This window comes from Balaenoptera acutorostrata, chromosome 18 (genome assembly GCF_949987535.1).
Source record: "Balaenoptera acutorostrata chromosome 18, mBalAcu1.1, whole genome shotgun sequence".
In the NCBI taxonomy this organism is placed as follows: domain Eukaryota; kingdom Metazoa; phylum Chordata; class Mammalia; order Artiodactyla; family Balaenopteridae; genus Balaenoptera; species Balaenoptera acutorostrata.
Window position 1 is genome coordinate 74,495,189 of NC_080081.1, and position 26,657 is coordinate 74,521,845.

The window sequence follows — 26,657 nt, forward strand, 5'->3', positions numbered from 1 at the left end:
CTAAGCCCATGTGCCACAGCTACTGAGCCTGTGCTCTAGAGCCCGCGAGCCACGATTACTGAAGCCCGCGCCGCTACAGCCTGTGCTCTGCAACAAGAGAGGCCACCGCAATGAGAAGCCCGCGCACCGCAACGAAGAGTAGCCCCTGCTCGCCGCCACGAGAGAAAGCCCATGTATAGCAACAAAGACCCAATGCAGCCAAAAATAAAATAAATTTATAAAAAAAAAAAAGACATCAGGTGGTCCAAGAACGTTCCCCTTTGCTCACCATTCATCTCACTGAGTAACAAGCAGCAGTCACGTACCCCTAAGGGGGGGTGGGAAGCGATGGGGAAGAGGGTTCCATGGTCCAGGGGTGCAGAACAGACACAGCAGCTCAGTCCCACACTAAGTACAGGTGGCTTCACCTGCGTACTTTGAAGGATGTAAAGCGCTAGAGGCAACTACAGTAACAGCAAAGCAACACTTTTAAAGTCCTGAATGAACTGTCCACCCAGAGCAGCTGGGGGCGCCGCTCTAGGCTTTGCAGAGGAAGAGCTTAGCTGAGACTAAGCTGGTCACAAGTGCGTGTCTTCCCTCCTCCTGGACCCGCAGCTACCAGACACGTTCCTCTCCCAGCAACAGTAGAAGCGCCAGAGAGCTGGCCCCGCCGCACGAGCACTTCCTAAGGTTCTCCTTGTGCCGACTCTGCCAACATCCAGTCGGCCAACGTAAGTCACATGGCTGGGCCCAGGCCCAGGAAAGCCCACCTTGCCTCAGGGTGGAGGACACTGGAAAACGATGTGGTTTGACTTTGGTTAATCAGCAGCTGAGGAAGAGAGAGGGGGCTGAATTCAGAGATGCTAGGATCTCCTTGGGCTCGGACACTTTAGGATTGAACCATACTGTTCCTTTCCCAAGTGTGGGACAAACAAGAAGCGAGAAGGGTAAAGAGTGAGGATCTTGGGGCTGCCTCAGCCCACTGGGATGGTCGGGACGGTCCTGTCAACATCGCATCAGAAGTGCCCCTCAATGCAGCCTTCATCTCCGCCCAAGGCATCAAAGGGAAAGTTCATTAATTTGTTATGAATACATACCTATTCCCAGGCTTCTCCATTCAATCACAGTTCAGAGTAATCAGAGGGGCACATTTTAAGTCAGGCAGAGGAAGATACATAATAAATGCATACATTTTTAGAAGGCTGCTTCAGTTTCACGGAAGAAAAACCAACGTAGAGTCAAGGAACGTAATTGGGAAAGAGGTAAAATTCATAGCCTAGGTCAGAAGATTTAATTCATTGTGGTATGAATAAGAGAACAATGCAGTCGCTGAAGGTTTCTTGAGTGATTCACAGACTGACTCATTTCAGTGCGTTGCCAGTTACATCAGGGACGGATCTGAGGTGGCCAGGTCTGCTGTGTAACATCAGAAGGAATGAAATTCACATCACAGACTCTATTACGGGGCTGCCGGCCTCTGTGGAGCTTTGTGTGCAACCATGAAGGAGACATTTGAGCAGCAGGGAAGGGCGCGGCATCTTGCTTAGAATGAGGCCTCACACATCTGAAACTGAATATTATGGAGTCTAAACATAGGTGCTAAATAACCACTCTGTCAGGAAATAATATATCACAAAGTTAAGCTTTCGCTTATGAAATTTGAAAAGACTTTTCTTTTTCTCTGCTATGATCTATCTTAAGAAGAAGAAAAGAAAAAAGCCCTTCAGAATTTGGAAATGTGAGGACTCAGAATTTAGACATAGAGGATTCTGCACCTTCTCCATCTAGGTCACTTTAAAAAAAAAAAATGAAATCGAACTAGTGAGAGTAACAAGATCCTTTAGCTAAGCGTAGAGTCTGTTATATTCTTGGACCAGGGTTCTGGGGACTGGATTCCCATGACGCCAATGCCTTCAGCAAAACACCTGCACCCCATCCTCACCTCACCTTCAACCAGTGCTTTCATCAGATAAGTACTGTAAAATGATTCTTTTGAGTTACAGATGATTGAAACAGAAACTACTGCTGACGGTGATGGGAAAGGAAAAAGGCAAGAGCACAGGTAAAAAGATAGGGTGAAGGGAAGTGTTATGGACTGAATTGTGTCTCCCCCAAAACTCGCATGTTGAAGCTCTAACCCCCAATGTGGCTGTATTTGGAGATAAGGGCTTTACAGAGCTGATTAAGGTTAAATGATGGCATAAGGGTGGGGCCCTAATCCAACAGGACTGATGACCTTATAAGAAGAGGAAGAGATGCAGGGACACTCACACAGAGAAGAGGCCACGAGAGGACATGGCGAGAAGACGGCTGTCTGCAAGCCAAGGAGAGAGGCCTCAGGAGAACCAACCCTGCTAACACCTTGACCTTGGACTTCCCAGCCTCCAGAACTGTAAGAAAATAAATGACTGTTGTTTAGGTCACCCAGTCCGTGGTATTTTGCTATGGCAGTCCTAGCAAACTCATGCAGGAAGAAACATTTATTAATCGTCCACTAGGTGGCAAAACACTGAGATAAACAGGTCATTAACTTAATCCTCACAACAACCCAGGAAGTTGGTAATAGTTGAGAGAACTAAGGTTCAGAGAGAGCAGCAGCTTGCTCAAGGTCAGGGAATGGTGGCCTCTGGATCTCAACTGTCTACTTGATTTCAAACTCAAACTGTTTCCACGATATTAGGGTTCTCAAATACTGGTGTGCTTCAGAATGCTCGAGGGAGCTAGATCTACCGACTGAGCTTGCGGCCTGGGACCTGGGCCTCTGTATTTTGGTTTTTGCTATTGTTTTTGCTGTTGTTGTTTTTGTTTTTTGGGCCTCTGTATTTTTAACAAGCTCCCAGGGGATGTGGATTCACACTACTGCCCTGGTTCACGAGGCTGCTGGTTTTTCACCGTTCCATGGTAGACAAGCAGTGTCTAAGACTAGTAAAGCTAATTTAGGATCTTTCTTAACCTCTCAACTTTATTAGAACTCCAGGAGCTATCATTTTCATTAGCTTTTATGGGGGAAATTTCCAACAACATCAATTTAAAATACATTCTGGCACATGATCTTGGGTAATCATATAACCATGATAGTCTGTAGTTTCTGAGGGTCTGTCTTGCTCTACATTCTGAGGTACTGACATGTGAATCTCAGAATTTTTAGCATGGAAAGCTCCGTAGTCTCTGACCCATTTATTATTAGCCTCATCCCTTACAACAAAATTTCAGCAGGATAAAAACGCCAACTGGTTTTGGAAAGCTAATGACTACTCTTTACTTCTTAATGTTTTGTAAATTTAGAGTTCTGTTTATTGTATTCTCAGAAAATATGTGCACCCATAGTTATTCTTGACCGTTGGATTATTATTTTGTGCAGAGAACCAGGCAAATACCAGATATTCCTTCCTTGACTAGGTTTCCTGAACTTTCTAATTAGTCTCAAGGAGAAAGATACACGTGCATGCCAGCCTATTATTTTCCTAACATCAGGGAATATCCTTCTCAGCGTACGTCCTATCCCCAAAGGCATGGATTGCCGGGTTGCTTCACCATCAAATGGGAACATAATTTGCTTCTACGTGATCCTTCTGAGGTCCGATGCTTGATTTCTTTTCCACTGTTTTAGGAATGCAATAAATTCAGAAACTCAGTTTGGCTGCAAGGGTTGTTGGCTATTTCCTAACTGTTCCTCTAGGGGAAAAGAGGGAGTCAAAGGAACCGAGACGATGGGAAAAATCGATAGAGTGTGCATGAGTTAGCTCTCTCCCTGCCTCAGACGTCGCGAGCCTGTGCTCTCAGCATACGGGGAGCCGGTGGGCACGCAGAGCCCCAGCCAACGCAGGACCACAGGCCGCAGGCAGCCACGGCGAAAGGCAGACCTGCTTTCCTCTCTGACGGGGGAAACGCACAGGAAGAAGCTGCTCCCCCAAACAGGCTCGACAGAGGCTAGCCCGCAGAGGAAGAACTGAAGGAGCCAGTCTACGCCAGGGCCACCAGACCGTCCACTTGAAGAGGGTGAGTTTTACGGTGTGCGGATTATTATACCCAGTTTAAAGAAGTTGTGCGAGAAGAAAATCTCCACCGAGGGATTCTGGTTTAGATACATTAAGAAGGAAGAGAAAGCAAACGCACTCCCAAAGAGGACCCTGGAAGCACCCAGAGATAGAAGGCCGTCACGGTCTGAGGACAGGGCACCTGGCTCTGATGTCCCTGTTTGCGTGGAGTCTGGGTTCACAGATCTGCTGTCCCAGGTCATGGGTCTCGCTTTAAGAGATTCCCCTTCCCGAGGGGTCAGAGGAGGAAGCGGTTTTGTCCCCAAAGCAGCCACAGAAAGGCAGGCTAGGCTCCCCAAGATTTGACACTTACACCTCCCACTACTGCCCCTGGGGTAAAGGGGGGCCTGTCTCTAGGTTGTGCCACAGGACCACAGCCTCGTCCTTCCTGCATCATCCGTGCTGACCCTTAGCAGCGAGTCACCCAGCCCACGGCCCGGGCAGAAGCTACTTCATCTCAGGTGTGACCTATCTGTACACGTAGCCTCTTGGGAGTCAGCTTTGGTCCTGAAACCAGATTCTTTGCTGGGCTTTGTCCTTCTCGTGCCTGGGTCATTCAGGCTCCACCTCTCGGCCACCACGTCCCTGCGGCAAGGGACATGCTGGTGTTCCAGGCCCGCAGCTGGGGACTGTTGCCCCTCGGCTCCCTCGCTCTGAATGTCTTGGACAAGTCTCTGGGCACACAGTCTAGGGCAAGATTAACAAGCCATGGTTCCCTTCTCTAAGATCACAGCTGTCCCCCTAATCAATTCAAGTTTTCTTCTCCAGCATTCCTATCCCTAATTGTATAAAATAATTCTCACCGGAGCCAAAAAGGGTACACAGACCTAAGTAACTTAAGATGACTGAATTAGTTCCCAAAGCCCTCAGAATCGGGTCTTCTTTTCTTAAAAATAATATACTATCGCGATATTTAAGATATGCCAAGAAAAGGAATAAAGAATAATAAGATGCCCATGTCCTCATCCCCTAGCTTAAGGCATCAAACACTGTCAATAGAGCAAAAGTGCCCCCCATGCCCCTCCCTCCTCACTTCTACTCCGTAATTCCACCAGGAGGCGGCCCTGTGACCCTGCAGCTGAATGACATTGCTGCTCTCTAAAAGTTGTAAATCAAAAGGAAGAGAGATTGCTAGTGAATAAGATCTTCTGTGTTCTTTTTTATTAGCACGTGAAATTGGGCTTCCTCTAATACATTTTTATGCTCTGCAAACACAAATGTGATGCATATATCTTGGAAATTAATGACGTAATTTAAGAATCTGTCCTCTCCAGAGCGCTTGCTGGTGGTTATAGGTAGATTTCATCTTTTCTCAGCAGAGTTGATGAAGCCCAAGTTGATTTTATGTAAATAAACTAAAGGATGCTCACAAAGATTGGATAATAAATAAGAATCACAAGTTGAACTTTTTCCCAATGGTGAAGATTCTATTTCCGATCATTCCAACCCCTCCCCCTTTTTTAAAATCAATTATTGTTTCGAGTTTTTGCTGTTGCTGTGTGTTTTCCTGAAAGAAATGTAATTTAAATAATGCTCAGTATGTCCACTTACCTGTATGTTAGTACCAGGTGATAAGGTTTGCAGCGCCCCTCAATTTAAAAATTGTACCGAGAATATGACACATACAGTATCTAAAAAGTACCCAGTGCCCTGCCAATCGGCAGCATCAGCTCCACACGTCAACGTGAGAAGGGTTAGGTGTGAAGGGATGGCATCCTCAGACCACAATAATCCCTCTTATGGCTCCACAATTAAAGAGAGGTGCTCACTGGGTCTGCCCCATCCATCCACCATAGAGCAGGATAAAGACTAGAAATGGTGCATTGCTCAAAATATCAGAATTAGACCCATCTGGTTCATATCTCTCTCTTTAACACCATTCAGAGAGTTCCTCTAACTCAGAAAATTAAAAAGACCAAAAAACCCATGAAGAACTAAAACGTTATCTATCTATCCATCCAAAATCGTAATATATGATATATAATTACATAGATCATAATATGTTATGCAACTTACTAAAAGTTAAATTTAACCAAATATACCATGAATTTCAAATAAAAGCTATGTTTTCAAAATGCCTTGGCTGCCAGCCTCTTTCCCTGACCTCCCCACCAAACCCTGCACATGGGGAAACCCTTGGCTGGGGTGGGAATGGGTTTTCTGTCCTGGTTCCAGTCTCCTCTTTCACCATCTTGATTAAGTGTGTCTGATCCATTCTCAGTATCAGCCTCATCCAGATTTCATGCTGATGTGGTCATGAAATTTGTCCTAACAAATCAGATAATATAGATGAGCCAGAATTATTTTATAAACAGAAAAAAATGAGGTCGGAGAAGCTAGGACTTGCCCAAGATCCTGTTAGTCACTGGTGAAGTCAGACCTAGAATTCCACACTCCTAGCCCGCGGTGTACCATGCTTTATCCAGGATGCTTTTTGTCTCATAAAGATTGAAAGATGCTAATTAAGAAAATGCTAATTAACCAGTACATTTCGGGGGAACTCTCAACATTACACGTAGCAAGTTCAAGAGAAAATGTGCACTTCATAGGCCTCATCTTGACATTGTGTATCTTCTTAGAGACAGTGAAACCATACTCTTAGGACATTTTTACTCAGAGTTGAGGATTGACACTTACTTGAAACGACTGTTCCAAAGAATCCCAGAAACCCTGAAGTCCTGCGGATCTGTTCTGTGTTTGGATTTGCCATGAATTTCTCAGCAATTGTGTTAGTATTTCAAACCAGCTGGAGATAAGCCAGGAAATGAGAAAAGTAGCTAGAAGGATCCAATGCCCTTCATTTAATAGCTGCTTTAAACTCCTAATGAAGTTAACATCAGGCTCTTTTTTGGCCAGTGATGATTAATTCTTGTAATGACTTGGTTTTCTTTTGCCATAGCTTGTCTAAAATACTTTTCTTGCATAATCTTCTGTCAAAACTTCTCTGGTTTAAAAAAAAAAAAAGACAACAAATATAAAGGGACATTTTTAGTCATTTCCATGGAGTGAGGTTAAACCCAGGGCCTGTTTCACCTTCCCCTTGAATTGGACGAGTGCTGATGAGGAACAGCTCTGCAAGCAAAGCAGAAATGTGTTAGATATTCCAGCAGAATGAAGCTGACTGTCCTTTCTCAGCTGACAGAGGACAGTCTGGAAGCAGCTGCCACGGGCCACGCTTGCCACTGCTCCAAAGGGAATGGGTTGATGGATCCCCGAGCCAGTAGCTCACAGCTCACACTCTGGAAAATTTTCTCAAGGCTGTACTTTGGAAGATAATTCATGAGATGGGGTATTACTCCTCTGTTTAACATAATAGGGTTTTTGATGGGAGAAAGTGGGTGCGCCCTCTTTAGTTTATTCCTACTGCATGTAAAGCTGGTCTAAATTGTAGCTAGACTCCAGGGAGTGATGGAGCTAAGCCTTCCGTCCCTTGCAGGCTTACGGGGCTCTGGATGGTCCCTGAGGTGCCACATCCTGGGCTGCATGGCCCCTGCCCTGAAATCCGATACGGACGGATGGCGCTGGCCTTTTCCCTGGCTTTGCAGCGGTGCATACGTGTCTTCAGAAGAGGCCTTGATTTACAGATTCCTGTTCCCACTGGGAGTCCACAGTCCTCGTGCAGACAAGGGGTGTTAGATAAACGTCTTGCATGAGGCAGACAGACCATGTTGTCCTGTGATATCAAAAATAAATCCAGCCGATGGAAAACAGTGTTGGCGGTTTCTCAAAAAACTAAAATCAGAGTTGCCATATGATCCAGGAATCCCACCCTTGGGCATTACTGGGGGAAAACTCTAATTCAGAAAGATACGTGCACCCCAATGTTCACAGCAACACTATTCACAATAGCCAAGACATGGAAGCAACCTAATGTCCTTTGACAGATAAATGGAAAAAGAAGATGTGATAGATCATATATATATATATATGTATATATATATACACACACAATATGTATATATACACACACAAATATGTATATATATACACACATATACACAATGGAGTACTACTCAGCCATAAAAAATGAAATAATGCCATTTGCAGCAACATGGATAAACCCAGAGGTTACCATAATAAGTGAAGTAAGCCAGACAAAGACAAATATCATATGATATCACTTATATGCGGAATGTAAAATATGACACAAATGAACCTATCTACGAAACAGAAACAGACTCACAGACATAGAGAACAGACTTGTGGTTGCCAAGGGGGAGGAGGTTGGGGGAGGGATGTATTGGGAGTTTGGGATTAGCAGATGCAAACTATTATATATAGGATGGATAAACAACAAGGTCTTACTGTATAGCACAGGGAACTAATTCAACATCCTGTAATAAACCATAACAGAAAAGAATATAAAATATATATATATATATTCAGTTTTATATATATATAACTGAATCACTTTGCTATACACCAGAAACTAACAAAACATTGTAAATTAACTATACTTCAATAATAAATAAATAAATAAATCCAGTCATTTTCAACCCCCAAGATGTACTTCTCACTCGTGCTTGACTTGCATCAAAGTTTGGCTGAAGCTCTGCTGCACACGACCTCCCTTTGGGACCCCGACTGCTTTTACAACCTGGGCTGGGATGGTGCTGGTTGTCACAGCAGACGGGAAGAGGACACAGAAAACCTCACTTTGGCTCTCGGCACTTCTGCTCACGTTTCATTGGCCAAAGCAAGTCAGATGGCTGCGAGGGTTATCTGTAGGGTGGGGACGTATAAGCCTCCCCTAGGCAAGGCTAGTGGATATTTGAGAACAATAAAACTATCAGGCATGCTAATTAAATACTAGACCCATAATTTTCAACACTTTCAGTTCACAGGCGTTTTGGTAAGGCAGAGACCACCAGATTTGCCCATTCTTAGTTTCACCAAAACCACCATTTACTTGTGCATGGTGTCCTTTGAACTACACTTATCTAGACTAATTTTTTCCTTTACCCTTAATTACATGAAGAATACATAAGTATATTCTTGTTGTGAAATACTTAGATAATAAAGTATTATTGGCAAGAAAAGTATGGCAGTTGCTCAAAAAGTTAAAAACAGAACTACCATTATGATTCAGCAATCCCACTTCTGGGTATACACCCACAAGAAAGGAAAGCAGGGTCTTGAAGAGATATTTGTACACCCATGTTCACAGCAGCACTATTTACAATAGCCAAATGGTGGAAGCAACCCAAGTGTCCATCTACAGATGAATGAATAAATAAAATGTGATCTATATATAGAATGGAATATTATTCAGCCTTAAAGAGGAAAGAAAATCTGACACTTGCTACAATATAAATGAACACTGAAGACATGCTAAGTGAAATAAGCCAGTCACAAAAAGACAAATACTGTATGACTCCTCATATATGAAGTATCCAAAGTACTCAAATTCATAGAGATAGAAGGCAGAATGGTGGTTACCAGGACGGAGTGCAGAGGGAAACGGGCAGTTGTTTAATGGGTACAGAGTTGCAGTTTTGCAAGATAAAAAAGTTCTGGTGATCTGTTACCCAACAATGTGAATATACTTAACACTAATGAACTGTATACTTGAAAATGATTAAGATGCTGAACTTTATGTTATGTGGGGTTTTTTTTTTTACCACAAACGAACTTTTTAAAAATTAAAAAACAAAGCAAGAGTCTCTTTGATGACCACTTTTGATTCCATTCACTTCTCTAGAGGTAGCATCTGCTTATTAATTTGCCATGTGTCCTTACAGACATTTTTCTGTGTGTTTACATACATACCTATGTAGTTAAAGATAGAAATGAACAGTTTGTGCAGATTTTTTATTTAACATACATTACATAGCACTGCATGTATTTTCGGCAACATGCTTTTTTCACTTGACAATATATGTCTGAGATATTTTAATGCTGGTGTATATTTATTTAGGTTTCCTTAAAAATTGCTACAATGATGCACAGCGTCAAAGTATGACAGATTATTTAACCATTCTGCTTTTAACAAACACTTAAGTTGGGTTCCAATTTTTCACTGTTACCATCAATATCTCTTTGAGCATATGTGAGAGTATGTCTCTATATTAGATACCTACAAAGGCATTTTTGGCTCACCAAGTATGTATATTTAACATTTTAATTCACGCTGCCATGTTGCTCTCCAAAAGAGCTGAACCACCTTTAATGCAGGAAAATACCATTTCTCCACTTCTTCATCAACACTTGTTATTATCAGTATCTTCAATTTTGCCAAACTGATGGCTGGAAATGATGTCTCAATCCTGTTTAATCTGCATTTCTCTGATTGCTATTGAAATTGAGGATCTTTTCATTTAGTTGCTGGTCATTTGTATGATTTCCTCTGAAATGTCTTTTCACGTTCTTTGCCCACTTTTCTTTTGCACTTTGTATTACTGGTTTGTAAGAATTACTTGTATATTCTGTCTATTCATCCCTTGTCTTTTATTATATGTTGCAAAGACCTTTTTGCATCATTTATTTTCCAACATCATTTATTAAATTTTTTACTTACTGGTCCAGAGTATAACCTTTGTTATTTACTAAATTCCTATATATACATAGGTCTGTTTGTGGACTCTATATATTATGTTCTATTGATCTGTTTGTTCCTTCCCTTTAAAGTTACATTTTTAAAATTACTATAACTTATACTGTCCTTTGATACCCTCATTGGTCTCCTATTTCAAAGTAGGCTTTGCTGGTCTGGTGCATACTCTCAAAAATTTCAAATGAATTTTTGAAAACATTTGACATGGGTTGTAAGATTTGGGTTGGGGAAAGGAGTTTTGACTGGTATTGCAACAAATTTACAGTTTAATTTGGGAACAACAGACATTTTTTAAATGTTGACTTATCTGAACTAGGAATATGGTTAATCCTCCATTTTTTCAGGTTCTTTTTTGTCCTTTAATAAGTTTTATTTTTTTGTCCTCATAAGTGTTACATTTCTCTTGTTGGGTTTGTTCCTAGGAATTTTAGAGATTTTGTTGGTGTTATGAATGGAATTAGTATTTTCAATTATATTTTCTAATTGCTTCTGGTTGGCATATAGGGAAGCTATTACTTTTCATATGTTGATTTTATACCTGTCCACCCTGATGCACTCTTATTGGTTAACTAGGTCTTAATTTATTCTCTTGGATTTTATGGATGAATAATCGCATCACCCTAATTCAAGGACATTTTTGTCTTTCCTTCCCAGTATTCATATCTTATTTGTTTTTCTTATCACTTTGACTAAAGATCTCCAGCACAATGAATGGGACAGGAGCCTTTTCTTGCTCCTTTAATAATAATGCTTCTAATTTTTCATCATTCAGTATGATATTTGCAGTAGATTTCTGGCATATGCTCCTATGAAATCAGATTCCCAATAAGAAACTGATGACATTTTGGAAGAGCATGATCTGAGAAGAATTCGTTTATAATCACTGTTCATGATTCTGTACTTGCAAATTTGCTTACTTGCTAAAATTTACTTGTTACCATAAAATCAGTGCTTGTGGGGCTTTTGCAGTTATTCACAGTCACGAGAAGAGTGGCAAAATATCTGTCACTGACATGCACCTTCACAGCTGAGGATGGACGAGGTGACACTCGGTGAAACGTCAGCTCTCATATCGTACACACTATCCTCTTCACCGTCTACTCAGTGACACACTTTTCGTGTTTTTGTGCTTCTGTTGATGATTTTGCTGTTTAAAATCGCCCCCAAGCATAGCATGAAGTGCTGTCTAGTATCCTAAGCACAGGAGGGCTGCGTGTGCCCTACACTGAAAACACACGTATCAGGGAAGCTTTGTTCAGGCATGAGTTACAGTGTTTTTGGCCGTGAGCTCAATGCTCATGAATCCTACCCCTTACCTGTCCTTCCCGGCCTCCAAGCCTGGCGGGGTGAGAAACCTGGGCCAGGTTGCAGGCGCGGAGCTGTGCAGGGAAGCAGCCGAGAAGCCGCCACCAGGCCAGGCCCAGGGAAAAGACTGACGTAAAATCCAGAGTTCTGACTTTACACAGGGCTGGACACTTTCAATGTTGTGAACAGAAGTGACCAGAGGCTTTTTTTTTTTTTTAATCTAAAAGCAACAGAAAAGGTTATGTAAGCTGCTGGAGACTTTAGCTGGGGACAAGGAAGAAACCATAAAGGAGAGGAGAGAAAATGGCTTTCTGCCTCTGCCCCCTTTGGAGCCTTGCTTCTTCACTGCTGGGGAGAGATGAGTTAATCAAGGCATGAGCATTGCCAGACTGCTTGCCAAAACAAGCCGGAGCAACTCACACACCTACCAGCGACACAGGAACGCTTCTTCATCTGAATCTTGGCCAGTTCTGCTTGTTTTAACTCCTGCAACTCTGCTGAATAACATTATGTTGTGTTAATTTGCTACCCTCGGTTCACGAACAAGATCAAGCTCATCCTGGAAGTTCAGTGTTTGGAAGCCGGACTGGATGTTAGCAATTCCCGCGGCCTCGAGAGACAGAGGACGTGTCAAAGCCCCAGAGCAAACTGTGATGACCTTTTGGTAGGACAGTTCTCAGATCCATGCCATCCGTTAGACGCAAAATTCTTCACAGAAGTTCACCTTTTAAGAGGAAAGATGATCTGCTATGACCCTAAAATTTCTGGCAATACGATCTCATTCTTATCAAGACCATTATATTAGGTGGTTATAGGACTGCATCTCAAATACTTGGTGCTTGGTGGGCACTAACATACAGGTCTATTTAATGGCATCTCACAGACTTCTTCTCATGGGTTTTATTTTTTAGCTTTCCCTATTTTAAAACCTCAAATTGTCCACTTTTCTTTGAGAATCAAGTTAGGCCTGTTTGCGGTTGGACACATGACAAGCTTTGAGAACAGAATGACCCCCCGAGGTGCATGGCTGTGGAAAAAAGCCAGCTACATGAGAAGCTACCGTCACACACACACTTTCCAGAAACTACTGATATATGTAGCTTAGTGAGTTTTACAGCCTCGCGTTGCATGCTTTCAAAAGCCCTTCCCCTCTGCAGTGGGAGGGGAAGGAGTGGCCCCACTGCCTTCCTCTTTCCCTGGATCAGAATATGCTGTCCAATCGCACCAGAGAAACAACAAGCGGAGGAGATTTTTGAAGAGCAAAAAATACAGTTATTTTATTCTTACTCAAAGGGAATAAGAAGCAAAACACAACAAGAGATACCATAGGTGTTTCCTTCAGCAAGAGCTTTGGTGGTTCTTAAGTCCCTTGTATATTATGTTTCTCTCCCACAACACAAATTCATCCCAGTTTAGCTGGTTTTAACTCAGCCTGCACCCTGAAGATTTCTTTATGCATCACACCCACAAAGACTAGAGATTTTGCCCGGGTTTTAGGGCTATTTTACACAAACAGCATGCTTCCTGTGCATTTTCTCAGGTCAGTCTTCCTTAAATTAAAACCATATTATTATCCCACGTGAATTTGTCACATATACGTTTTTCCCTTCTCTAATACTATTCACTCCCTCCTATGGCAAAAGCTAACTCCCAAGTCCTGCTGCAGAAATACAAGATGATAGAGATAAGACAGCCAATTGCTTTGAAGGATCCTTCATTATGAATCACCTTAGCTAAGGCACAGGTGGCCTATGGCCATGGTTTGAAGGACATGTTTCTAACTGAAGAAAACTGTTTTGGTTTTCACAGAAATACACTCGCTGATAAAGTGGAGGAGCACACGTCTGAAAATGAGAACACGGCCATTCCCTCTGGCATTTATTCAGGATGGGCTTTGGTCCATGCTCTTCTGGCTGTACCCCTCCTTTTGTCTCCCGTCACACAGACGGCCAAGCTCAAAATCTCTGTCTTCTCCCTCCCGGTCCCCTGCGTCCCCCCCCACTGCAGGGAGGTGTACACCATGCACGTGGCGCGTTCCCCTCCCCGCCCCCCCCGGGACGTCACAGCATCCCTGACCCACGTCCTCTCCGCCTCTGAGTCACTCCTGTCTCCTCGCGCTTCCCCAGTCTTGAAAACACCTCCTCTTCCTTCCATCCTCCCTTCCTTCTTTCCTTCTGCTGGAAAGCAACTGGCTTTCTTTCCCCTTCCCTTTATTGGCATGTTTTATTTATTTGTTCAGTTTTTTTAAATTCCAAGAGCAGAAAACAAACTTGTAAAAACATCAGACAGAACGGAAGCGTACTGAACGTCAAAGCCCCCCGTCCGCCCTCTCCCTGCCTCCCCTTCACTCAGCTGTTAACAGCTGGGTGTGCAGCTTTATCAGACGTCTGTGACATATAAACAAACACGTAGCTATTTCTGTGGAGTTCCTCAACCCTAACTGGGGCATAGTACACAGCTCCGTAGCTTGCTTTTTTCTTTTTCTTTTCTGTTATTTTAAAAAATCACTTGAAAAATGTAAACAATACAGAAGCATATGTTATGAAACATTAAAGTCCCTCTTGTGGTATATTTACCCACAAAGCCAAGCTGTCCTGTCATCACTCTGGGTCACCACAAACAGTTAAAGAAAGAAGTTCACCATCCAAAATAATTGTGAAGTAATTTGAATCTTTACTGTAGACTCTTTTTCTCTCTGTAACCCCCTTCCCTCTTTTGACACACACACACACACACACACACACACACACCACTGACACACACATACACACCCCCCACACACACACCCCCCACACACATACACACACACTCCCCACACACATATACACGCACACACCCCCACACACACACACCCCACATACACACAGAGGAGTGAAGGGCATTCAGGTTCCTAGTTCTGTCACAAACAGTATGGCAGTGAATAGCCTCACGCAAACACCCCTTTGGGAGTGTGTGAATATTCTGCAGTACAGATTCCTGGAAGTGAAAATACTGTATTTGAGTGACGCACATCTAAAATTTTGTTAGAACCTGCCAAATTGCCTCTCCCAAAACAGCTCTACCACTTTGTACTCTTACTAACTATGAAGGTGAGTATGACTGTGTCTTCACATCCACATTAACACGGTATATGATCAACCTCCTAAAAGCTTTTTCTCTTTTGCCAATTTAATTGGTTAAAAACAGGATCCTGTTATTTAGCTTTAATTTTCTTTTTCTGTTACATATTTGATAAGAACTGTCGATCAGCCTGTTGTTTGCCTTTACTTTTATTTGTGGGGACTTTCACTAAGAGGACGTATTTAACTCTTCTATAGTCAAATTTGTCAAGATTTGCCTTTGTTTTCTCATTTTCCTTTGTCCTAAAAAAAATCCTTCCTCAGGTTAAGATTATTAACACATTTATCGATATATCTATCTATATCTTTAAACCATTTGGAATTTATTCCTGTGTAAGGAATGACATAAAGATCTATTATTCTCCTAAATGAACTGCCAATCATTCCAACCTATTTATGGAATAATTCATCCTTTCCCTACTAATTTAAAGTGCAACCTATATCATATGCAAAGTGTGTGCGTGTGTGTGTGTGTGTGTGTGTGTGTGTTGTGTCTATTTCTGGACTTTTTTCCCCATCATGTTATATATTTCTGAATAATGCCACCCTATTATAATTACTGTCATTTTGATGACATAGAAAATTCCACTTTATTGTTCTTCTTGGCCGATTTTAGGAAACAATCCATCAAAGTCCACTTTTAAATTCCCAGAAATTTTTAGTGAATTCTCTCTGAATAAATAGATTATTTGGAATAAAGTTCACAAGGGACATTTGAAATCTCCTGGACGTTCCTGGGAATCTAAAAGGCCACATGCATGTGCAGGGCTGTGTTCATGCCTAGGGTTGTGCACATGCCCAGGAAAACCTGAGAAGGCTGTAAGTTTTCACTTCTGGCTGACCTTCAGGCTCTGTACAAATAAGAAGTAAGAGCTAAGGCAGAGTTGTCAACTTCTTACGGGAGCTTTGAAGGCATGAGTAGCACACACACAGAGCCAAAGGATGGAAACATACTGGTTCAAGGCACATTAGCTTTAAAGGCATAAAGCATGACATGGCCTTTCCGGAAATCCAACCCAATGACTTTCACTTAAATCTCAACGATCTGAACTAGGTCCTATGGCCATATAATTGTAAAGACATCTGGGAGAGTCAGTGTCTTAGCTGGACACATTCACACTCTACAGGAACCAGTGTTCTGTGTGTAAGAAAGGCAGGCTGAACATCACGAAGGCAGCTAGCAGTGTCTGCCACAACCTGTCGGGTTTTTACTTCTTGGAATTATCGTGTAGATCAATAAATAGATTTTTGAAAAGTCTATGTAGTTTAAGTTAGTGCGGTAGAAAGTTTACGAGTCAATGAAAATGAACTTGCTAATAGTATTTTTATTTTCTCAATCACTGCTGTCAAAAGAAGTTTGATAAAGTCTCTCACCATGATTCTGTATTTCACCTGGCAACACAAGGACCTGAGAATGCTTTATTGAGAATCATAGCTCACACTTATAAAGCACTTGCCATGTACCAAGCACTGTTCTAAGTGGTTCACATATATTAACTAATTTAAGCATCACAGTAACCCTATGAGCGATACTATTACTATCCTCTTATTAAGAGAAGTAAATAGACATACAGAGGTGTTAATTAACTTGCCTAAAGCAAGGCAATAGGTACCACCAGATAATTAGTACCAAAGTCAGAATTCAAACCAAAGAAATCTGGATTTAGCATCTCTTCTCTTAATCACGAAGCACCACTCAAATCTGACCACACATCCAGTTGTTCAGTATTTTAGTTCTACTCTATTATCCTTACCCCTAAATTAGACACTACTTTATTTACTTTATACCATCTGTATCTATATTTAGCAATATCTTTGCTCACAATTTCTTCTTGTCCCTCAGACATTCCACCTGAGGTATTTTTTTCCACATATATTTAGTATTTCCTTTAATGAGTGTCTTTTAGAGAAAAACATTCTTAGTTATTCTAAGTCAGAAAATGTTTTTATTTAACCTTTGTTCTTAAAGATGGTGTCAGTGGGTAGAGAACTGTGGGTAACTCTTCAGTGTCTCTGAGCACATTGAAAATAATTCACTGACTCTGATATCATGGTCACTGAAAAATAAAATTTTACTCATTGCCATTTCTTCGTAGGTAATCTGGCTTTTTTTCTTGGATGCTTTTAAGATCTTTTGTCTTTCATGTCCTATAGTTTCTTTATGTTGTTTCTAGTTGTGGACTTTTTTCCCTACTTGAAGTTCATTTGGATTCTGATATTTTAGAATTTAAATCTTAGCAATATTTCTGAAAATATCCTAGTCATATGTGTTTGAAAATTGTCTCTTTGTATATGCTAGGACTTATTACTCTTACTTCCTTATTTTTGGTATAGTTTTATATTTTGCATCTCTGTCTTTTTAGATGGTGTTCCAAATAATTCCTTCTGTTCACAATTTTTAAAAAAAATTCAGCTGTGTCTAACCTGCTCTTTAATCTTACAGATTTGTGACAATTCTTTGTCAGTCATCTGTATTACAAATACCATCTTCCACTCTTTGGCTTCCATTTTCATTTTCCTAGTGGTGTCTTTGATAGACAGAAGTCCTAATTTTAGTCTAGTAACATTCATCAATCAAGAGACACTGCCAAGCTTTGCAGAGATGATGCTTTCCCTTTCAGTAACCTTGAAAATCAAAAAGAATATGTCTGAGAACTAGCAGCCTAGCAGTCGCTAGAGGGGGCAGAATGAGTGCAGAGCTCCCAAAAGGGCCATTCCCAAAGAACTGTCACTATTTGACCTGTCTGACAGCCTGCTGAAAAGTTCCATTTTCAGGGCATCTCTTTCTTTGATGTGACTTAGAACTCCCTCTGTGAGAACAGCCCAACTGACAAGGTATTTGTCAAAACAATCAGCATTAATTGTTTAACACTGCAGTTGCTTAAGGACGCGTTACAAGTTGAGGCTAACAAAAGGCTATGAAAAAAAACTTAAAAGGAAACACTGGACACGTGATATCCATAGGGTGCTTTCAAAAGTTTCTATATATTCCTGGGAATCTAGAAGACCACAAACACACACACAGGCCTGTGTGCATACCTAGAGCTGTGTCTATGCCTAAGAAACAACTGAGAAGACCCTAAGCTCTCAATTCTGGCTGACCTTGAGGGTCTGCACAAGCAAGAAGTGTGGGCTAATGCAGAGTTGTAAGCTACCTGTGGGAACTTGGCAAGCATGCCCCAACACACACACAGAAGCCCTAGAGAAAGGATGAGAGACTTATTGGTTCAAGACATATAAGGAAATCTTAGTGCAATCATTCGCTGAACACTAAGCTAAGTAGTAGAGATTTCAGTGGCTATATATGACAAAGAATACAGACTTTATAAAATTTGTCTAGTAAAGTCACTGAACAAGTAAACAGAAAACAGCAAGAACAACAACAAAAAACCTTGGGAAGGAGAGAATCTTATTTCTAGGGTGGTCACATTATTTATCTAGAATGTACAGTTTTCAGCAAAAAATCACAAGACATGAAAAAACAAACAAACCAACCCAGGAAGAATATCTTTTCACAAGAGAAAAAGCACACAAAAGAAACTGTGCATGAGAAAGGGCACATGTTAGATTTACTAGACAAAGACCTAAAGTCATCAATCATGTAGGAAACCACGTTGAAAGAATTAAAGTATGAGAATGACATCTCACAAAATAAAATGTCAATAAAGAGATATAAATTATTTTTTAAATGAAAATTCTGGAGTCGAAAAGTATAAAAACTGTAATGGAAACTTCACTAGAGGGGCTCAACAGAAGATTTGAACAGGCAGACAAAACAACCAATAGACTAATTGAGATTATCCAGTCTGAAGAACAAAAAGAATGAAGAATAATAAACAGAGTCTCAGAAACCTGTGGGACACCATCCAGCATACACATAAGGGGAGTTCAAGAAAGAAAGAAACGAGAGGAGAAAAAAAGAATATTTGAAGAAACAATGGCCAAAAACTTCCTAAGTGATGAAAAACAATCTGCTCACCAAGGAAGCTCAATGAACTCCAAGTAGATAATTTTAAAGAGATCTATACCAAATACATCATAATCAAACTGCTAAAAAGCCAAAGAAAAGGAGAGACTGATGAAAGCAGGAAGAGGAAAGCAAACTCATCCTGCACAAGGGATCTCAATGAGGTTAACAACTAACTTCTCATTAAAAACCACAGTTGCCAGCAGGCAGTGGGATGACATATTCAAAGTATTAAAAGGAAAACACTGTCAACTAAGATCCTACATCTAGGAAATCTGTCCTTCAAAAATGAAGGAGACAAAAAAATGAGAGGCTTCATCACTATCAGACCTGACCTACAAGAAATACTAAACAGAGTCCTCCAGGCTGAACTGATGGGGCAGTAACTAAAATCCAAATGAACAATGAAGAACACCAGAGAAGGTCAATACATGGGTTTTACAAAGATAGTATGAATGTGTCTTCATTTGTAGTTTTTTTCTTCTTTTGGATTTAAAGACAACTGTACAAAGCAACAATTATAAAACTATCTTGTTGGGCTTACAGTGTGTAAAGATGTAATTTGTATGACAACAAAAGTATAAAGAAAAGGGAGGGAACAATATAAAGAAGCAAAAGTTTAGTACACTATTTAAATTGCTATTAATCCAAACTAGATTGTTCTAAGTTACGATTTCATTTTAATTGCCAGGGCACCCAATAAAAAAAATCTCAAAAATATATAGTAAAGAAACAATAGATAATTAAAGTGGTATGCTAGGAAATTTTATCTAACACAAAAGAAGGCAGTAGTGAAGAAATAAAGGGAAAAAGACATGACATAAAGAAAATTTTAAATGACATACAAAAGCCCTAACCTACTAGTAATTATGTTAAATGTAAATGGACTAAATATTCCAATTAAGAAGTAGAAATTGGGAGAATGAATTTTAAAAAAAAATCCAATTATATGCTGTCTACAAGAGAAGAGCAAGCAATGACACAGAATGGCTATTATCAAAGAAAAGAAACTCTCGTGCACTGTTGGTGGGAATGTAAATTGGTATAGCCACTAAGGAAAATGGTATGGAGGTTCCTCAAGAAATTAAAAATAGAGCTACCATATGACCCAGTAATTTCACTTCTGGGTATTTATCCAAAGGAAATGAAATCACTATTTCAAAGGCATATGTGCCTCGGAGACAGGGCGGGGGTGCCTGGAGAGGTCGCTGGAGCTGGATGGTGGTAACACACGAAGAACACGTGGTCCAGATGCCTCTAGGATGGGCTGGGGGACATCTGAACGAGCAGGGCAGTGGAAATAGAGAGTGGACACCAGTTTCTTTCTTGTCTCCTCACATTCCTTCCCTGTGGGGACTACCGCTTCCTCTATTTCTGTGATACTAGTGGAACTGCCAATCAACCTCCTCTCTGCACTGTCCCCCTGCCCCACAGAGGTGGGTATGTGACCCAGGCTAGCCCACAAGAGAACACCACTCTGCAGGAATCAGGGAGAGGTATGTAAGCTTGGGCATGTGACCCAAGCAGAGCCTATCGTGGTCCTTTTTGTAGGATTGAAATGGATGCTGGAAGGGGTTTCCTTCTTCGCTGCACTTCAAAAACCACTGCTTTTACCAATGGAGAGATATGGCAAAGAATACAGCCATCAGGAAAACTGTGAGATAGAGAGACTGAGATATATTTTGAAAACCTAGCTCCAGACATACATACATCTGGCAAATCCTAAACTTTACAGTTATGTAACAATAAATTTAAAAGATTTCCTAGAGTTGTTTGAATCAGGTATGGATTACGCGCAATTGAGTGATTCTTGACTAACACAGAGAAGTCATTGTTTGTTTTTGACCATTTAAAACTATGGTTGGCTGTGACTTGTGGAAACACGAATCTCCAAGGAAGAAGTCAGGGACCGATTATCCTCGGTCTCCTACTATTTTAGGGAAATGGTTAATAAGAACAGAAAGATTTATCTTTGGGAGTATTCAATAAGGTGATGGTTTGATGAGATGATGATAATTAACTAATAAGATGTACCCAAGAGTACTTCCTTGGAAGTACTCGTATCTCTCCTCTCCTGAATACAGCCTTATATTATGCGATTGGGAACCTGGATCTCCAAAAGACTGCAATGATCTCATAGCATGTGTCTCTGAGAAATGAGGAGGATGGGAGACAATGAAACGGGGAGCTGTCTTTGAGGGTAATAAGATTTCCAATCTGTAGTCAGTTGGGGAGGAGCTGAGAAAAGATAGTGGGGCTTTATCCTTCCCATCACTGCTTCACGTAGAATCTCTGCTTCTCATCTGGAATCCCCTCCGGTTATTCATCATTTAACTAATGTGTGAATGCCTCTTCTGCGCAGGCACTCTGCTTAGCAAACGGCGGTGCACAGGCAGAACGGGGCTTTGCCTTTATGGAGTTTCAGCCTAGTTGGGGGAAGACAGACAATTAAACAATTAATTAGAATGAAATGTGATATGTGTTAATGAATGGGGAAGTAAGGTGTGTTAATCAAGACTCTTAATAACAAGGGAGAGAAACCAAACTCAAGGCAGTTTAAGTAAAACGACTTAACAATAGCCCTGGGTATAGCTGTCTTCAGGCTTGGCTGGATCCAGGGTTTCAACAGTGCAATCTAGTCTCTCTGTCCCCATCATCCTCATTTCCCTGCCTCTGTCTCTCTCTGACCTTTGCTTTCTTCTGCATCATCTTCACTCTCAGGCAGGCTTTCTTACTGGCAAAGACGGCTTAGCCCCTGTTGACTCCAGCAAAATGTCAACCTTAGTACATGAGATCTCATAAAAAGAGAGCTCCTCTTTCTCCCAGTCTCCATAGCAACACCCTCAATTATTCAAAGAGCTCTTTTTGGGCCATGCCTACCACTGTATCAATAACTGTGCCCAGGGATTTGGGGATTTATTCATGGCTGGTCTTGTTTGTGGTCTACATGAAGAATCTGGGAGGTGTCTTCTTGAAGACTTTTTGGGCAGTCCCTGAAGATAACATGTGTATCCCATACCATGTGCTATGTGAACCCATAACAAGGCACATGACCTGAGTGAGAGCATCAGGAGAGGTTTATTGGAGGAAGCTAACATGTGAAGGATGAGTGACAATTCTTATCACAATGGCTGGTATTTACCACGTGCTCGCTACGTGCCAGGCCCTGTGCTAAGCCCTTCACGTGTGTTATCTTGTTGACTCTTCACCACAACTGCTGCAGTTAGAACGCTTATTTTGTCCATCTCAGAGAACATGAAATTGAGGCACAGAGAAGTTAATTAACACCCTTACAGCCCCACAGGTAGTAAACAGGGTGTTAGGTAAGTGAAGTGAGGGGGAGAATGTCCCAGGTGGGCAGACCCAGAGGTGCCTGTGAGGGGCTGGCTGTAGCCCGGACTGTGAGAGGGCCAGGGGCTGCAGGTGGAAGGCTTGGTGGTGGACACGGGCACGTGGGGGACTGTAGCAGCTCTGTTTCTGCACTGCCTTTAACGTGCTCTCGGAGCTTTGTTTTTAGAGACTGATAAGATCATTCAGGATCTAGACGATAAACTACACGGAATTCCCTGCTCATATTCAGAGCCTCGGCCCAGCGCTCTGGCCAAAAACCATGCCTCTATCGCAATTGGTCTTTTTGAGGAGGCTCACCAGGGGTGGCCCGTTATTCCAAAGGTTTTAACAACATTGCAACAGTTGTGTTGTTGCTTATGGCGGCTGTGTGATTCTACTTGGCAACAGGGCTCATTTTAGGGAGTAACACAACCTAATTTATCCCTCATCTTTCCCTTGGTCCTGAATTCATCGGTACTCCAGTTAGCTGCTGGTTTCCCTCCCCTCATCCCGTACTGGAGGACTCCTCTGGACACAGATCAGATGCCAGTGGCAGCACTTCTGGATGGCTTTCATTTTAATAACAGGTGGCCATCCCCACTGCAAGCACTCTGGGACCCCAGGTCCGAAACCATCCTCTAGAGAAACATGGTATGCGTGTATCAATCCAGAGCCTAAGGATATATCATCAGAAGTGGTGCATTTCTATTTACAGAGGCAGTGAAGGAGACGGTTCTCCTCTTAAAACCTGCTCTGCAAAAGTCCAGAAGTAGGTAAGTAGCTTGCGGGCATCATTAACGTCAAGCCGTCTAAAATGCCATTCTGCACTATGATTGCAAAAGAGGGGGGAGAAGGTAACAGTGAGTGAGAAGTCTACATAGGGGCATTGCTGGAAGCCTCTGAGGTAGAATAACTACCAAGGGACTACTTTCAGCCACCATGATGCTCTTTGAATGAACTTTGCCTTCGCTACATGAACAGCTAAGATCTGTTTTCATCTTTACTTCTTTAAAGAAACCTCCACCTAAGGCTCAGCACGATGCAGGAACTATATTAAGCATATTTAACAACCAAGATGCCCCAGGCACCGATCAATGAGAAGAGGTGATAAACTATAAGAAATGGTTCGGCTGAACCGGTGCTGACCAGCTGACTCTCAGCCCTACCTGTTGGGACGGTGCGTTCTCTCTTCACGCAAGAGACAGTATTCAACATCCAGTGCAAGACAATCAGATGCTCGTCTAGGCCAGTGGCTCTCAAAGGGGGGCAACTTTTGGCTTCCAGAAGCCATTTGCAACGTCGAGAGACATTTTTGCTTGTGGAAGGGTGCGACTGGCATCTAGTAGGCAGAGGCCAGGGACCCTACTAATCACCCTACAATGCATGGGGCAACCAACCCCCTACAACAAAGAATTATCTGGCGTAAAACGTCAACGGTGGAGCGGGTGAGAAAGCCTGCCCCAGGTAACACCTTCAGTCTGAGTGACAGCTACCCATGCTCTGGATTGTAACAAAGCTTTTGCAGATGGGCTTGTTGGCAAGTTCCTATCAGCTTGTCAAGTTGGGGGTGCGCTGTTAGTTCACAGTGAAAAGCCATATGTAAATACTCCTGCTCCTGTGGCTTTTTCTCCACTAAGCCTCTTAGGAGTCAAAGAATAAAAGAGGCACTGAGAAAGTCATTCCTCTGCTATTTCCTTGTATCAGTGGAGCATGCATTAGGTGAAAATTATTGATGATTAGAGTAATAACGATCAGTAACCTTTATGGAGTCATACTATTATGTGCCAGGCACTACACAGGAGGCTCTCAGGCTTTATCTTGACTCTTACAGCAGCTCATTAGATTTCCCTTTTTTTAGATGAGGAAACTGAGGCCCAGAGAGCTTGATTACCTGCTGAGAGTCCCGGAGATGGCTCTGTCTCTACCATCTGTGTTCTCCGTCACTGCACTGTGCTCGTTGCCTTGACAGCCCACTCTCCTAGCAGGAAAGTTCAGTGCAAGATGCAAACAGGGACTTCCCTGGTGGCGCAGTGGTTAAGAATCCGCCTGCCGGGCTTCCCTGGTGGCGCAGTGGTTGAGAGTCTGCCTGCCAACGCAGGGGACACGGGTTCGAGCCCTGGTCTGGGAAGATCCCACGTGCCGCAGAGCAGTGGGGCCGTGAGCCACAATTACTGAGCCTGCGCGTCTGGAGCCTGTGCTCCGCAACAAGAGAGGCCGCGATAGTGAGAGGCCCGCGCACTGCGATGAAGAGTGGCCCCCGCTTGCCACAACTAGAGAAAGCCTTCGCACAGAAACGAAGACCCAACACAGCCATAAATAAATAAATAAATAAATACTTTAAAAAAAAAAAGTAAAAAAAGTCTATTAATTTAAAAAAAAAAAAAAAGAATCCGCCTGCCAATGCAGGGGACATGGCTTTGAGCCCTGGTCCAGGAAGCTCCCACATGCCGCGAAGCAACTAAGCCCGTGCGCCACAACTACTGAAGCCCACGCGCCTAGAGCCCACGCTCCGCAACAAGAGAAGCCACCGCAATGAGAAGCCCACGCACCACAATGAAGAGTAGCCCCCGCTCGCCACCACTAGAGAAAGCCCGCACGCAGCAACAAAGACCCAATGCAGCCAAAAAAAAAAAAAAAAAGATGCAAACACAGAGACCTAATCCCGACTGTGAGTGAGGTTCCGGCAGCTCACGGCAGGAAGGGGTGTCTAGGGATACTGACAGAATGTTTAGAGGTCTGAGATATCTTTGCATGAAGGTTACACTTTTGCTTAACCAAGTAGAAACTTCTGGGGTGTTAGGGTGAGCTGAGATCTCACACCTTTTTTTCCCTAATACAGCGAGAAAGCCTTATCTGTAATGAGCATTTCCACAGGCAGCCACTACCGTGTCTAGGTTTGGCTGAAGCTGGCATATCACCCAAGTGACACACCTTTCTAGAAATCCAAAGAAGGGGATGGCTTTTGCCAAACTGAGTCCCTGCAGAAATTAGCCAAGCCCCACGGGTGATGATCTGTCCGGTGAGCTGTCTCTGGGTGCCACACAGAACCCCGAGATCCACAGGTGGGCCTTTCCTGGTTGAGGGAAACGGAAGAGAATCAGAAACCTGGGCACCAGGGCTGGTGACACTTTCTTCGATTTCATTTCTTCCAACAAGACAGGGGAGCGAGGGACAGTAGGACAGAGGGAAGAGGACAAGCTCGGAGGGACCTTGCACCGTCGATCCCCTCCTTTCACACGGGATGCACGTCTAGCTGGCGCGAGCAGTCCTGCTTTCCCCACTCGCCCCTCTGCTCACGGTGGGAACAGCAGCCTTCCGAAGCGGGGCCTCGGCGCTCCTGTCCGTGCAGAGCCAGTGCCGCTGGGGTTGGCAGCGCAGCTACGGAACTGCAGGGTTAGAGACAGGAGGCCGAGGAGAATCTCGAAGGCTTCCCCACCTTCCGCACTGGGCACATGGGCCAAGAGGGAGGAAAGACATTGTCGAAAACACCTCGAGAGCAGCAGATTGCTGAGTCATCAAACGGAGGCATCAGTCTTCTGTGGGGAAGAGCTCTCCCTTTGGTCCTGTGGCCTCAAGGACTACACGGCGTCTCCCTGCTGCCGAGGACACACACACTGGTTTTGTGGTGGAAAGAAAGTATTTTCTACCATGACACAGCCATGCATACAGCTGGTTTCAAAGGTCTCCTGAAAATCTGGCAGAGATCTGATTTCATTCTCTATCAACAAACCAACAGTCAAATCCTCTAAGCCCAAGGGCTGCACTTTTCGTTCCTACTGGGCACCAGGATGTCAGTCGCTGTCTCTTCTGGAGGGGCAATGCTTTGTCATGGTATTTATAATTCTTCCCATTGGAACCAGGGTAGGAAGCTCCTAAGATAGAAAAGCTGTACGAATCAGGACTCCGGGATATAAGCGACAGAAACCCCAGACAAATGGCTGTGGCGAAAAAGGGCATCCCTGTGGCTCACAGGTCCAGATAGGTGGCCTCAAGAGCGCCGAACGAGGACCTGATTAAGACTCGCCTCGCCCCTCCGCTTTGATTTCTCTGCGTGTCCTCTTCATTCTCTCCAGCTGGCCAACTCCACACGGCTGCAGCGGCGGCTGCTGGTAGCACCTGGCTGATATCTGTCCAGCCCCATGACAGGGAGGAAAGAGATTCTCTTCCCTCCAGCTCCCAAAGGATCTGCGAAGGCTTCTGAGGTGACCTCGGTTTATTTATCATCTACCCATACACCGTGGGCCCTCACTGGAGCCAGGGGGTGGCCGAACGCTTAGATCAGACCCATCTCCAACCAAATTTCTAAGCTGAGGGAGGTGGGGTTTTGTGAGATGGCAGTTCCTGTTGAGGACACACCAGTAGGGGAG

General features: G+C 43.0%; 1 long non-coding RNA gene across 6 annotated transcripts in view; it reads right to left on the reverse strand.

Moving 5' to 3' along the window:
• LOC103013921 (uncharacterized) overlaps positions 1-26,657 on the reverse strand; it is an 89,767-nt gene that overhangs the window by 60,349 nt on the left and 2,761 nt on the right. Inside the window, exon 3 of one of the 6 annotated variants that reach the window (XR_449477.2) lies at positions 20,623-21,386. The exons of the other annotated variants lie outside the window; for them this stretch is intronic. This is a non-coding gene — a long non-coding RNA (uncharacterized LOC103013921). Of the gene's footprint in view, positions 1-20,622; positions 21,387-26,657 lie in introns of those variants that run through there. 6 annotated transcript variants of the gene reach the window in all.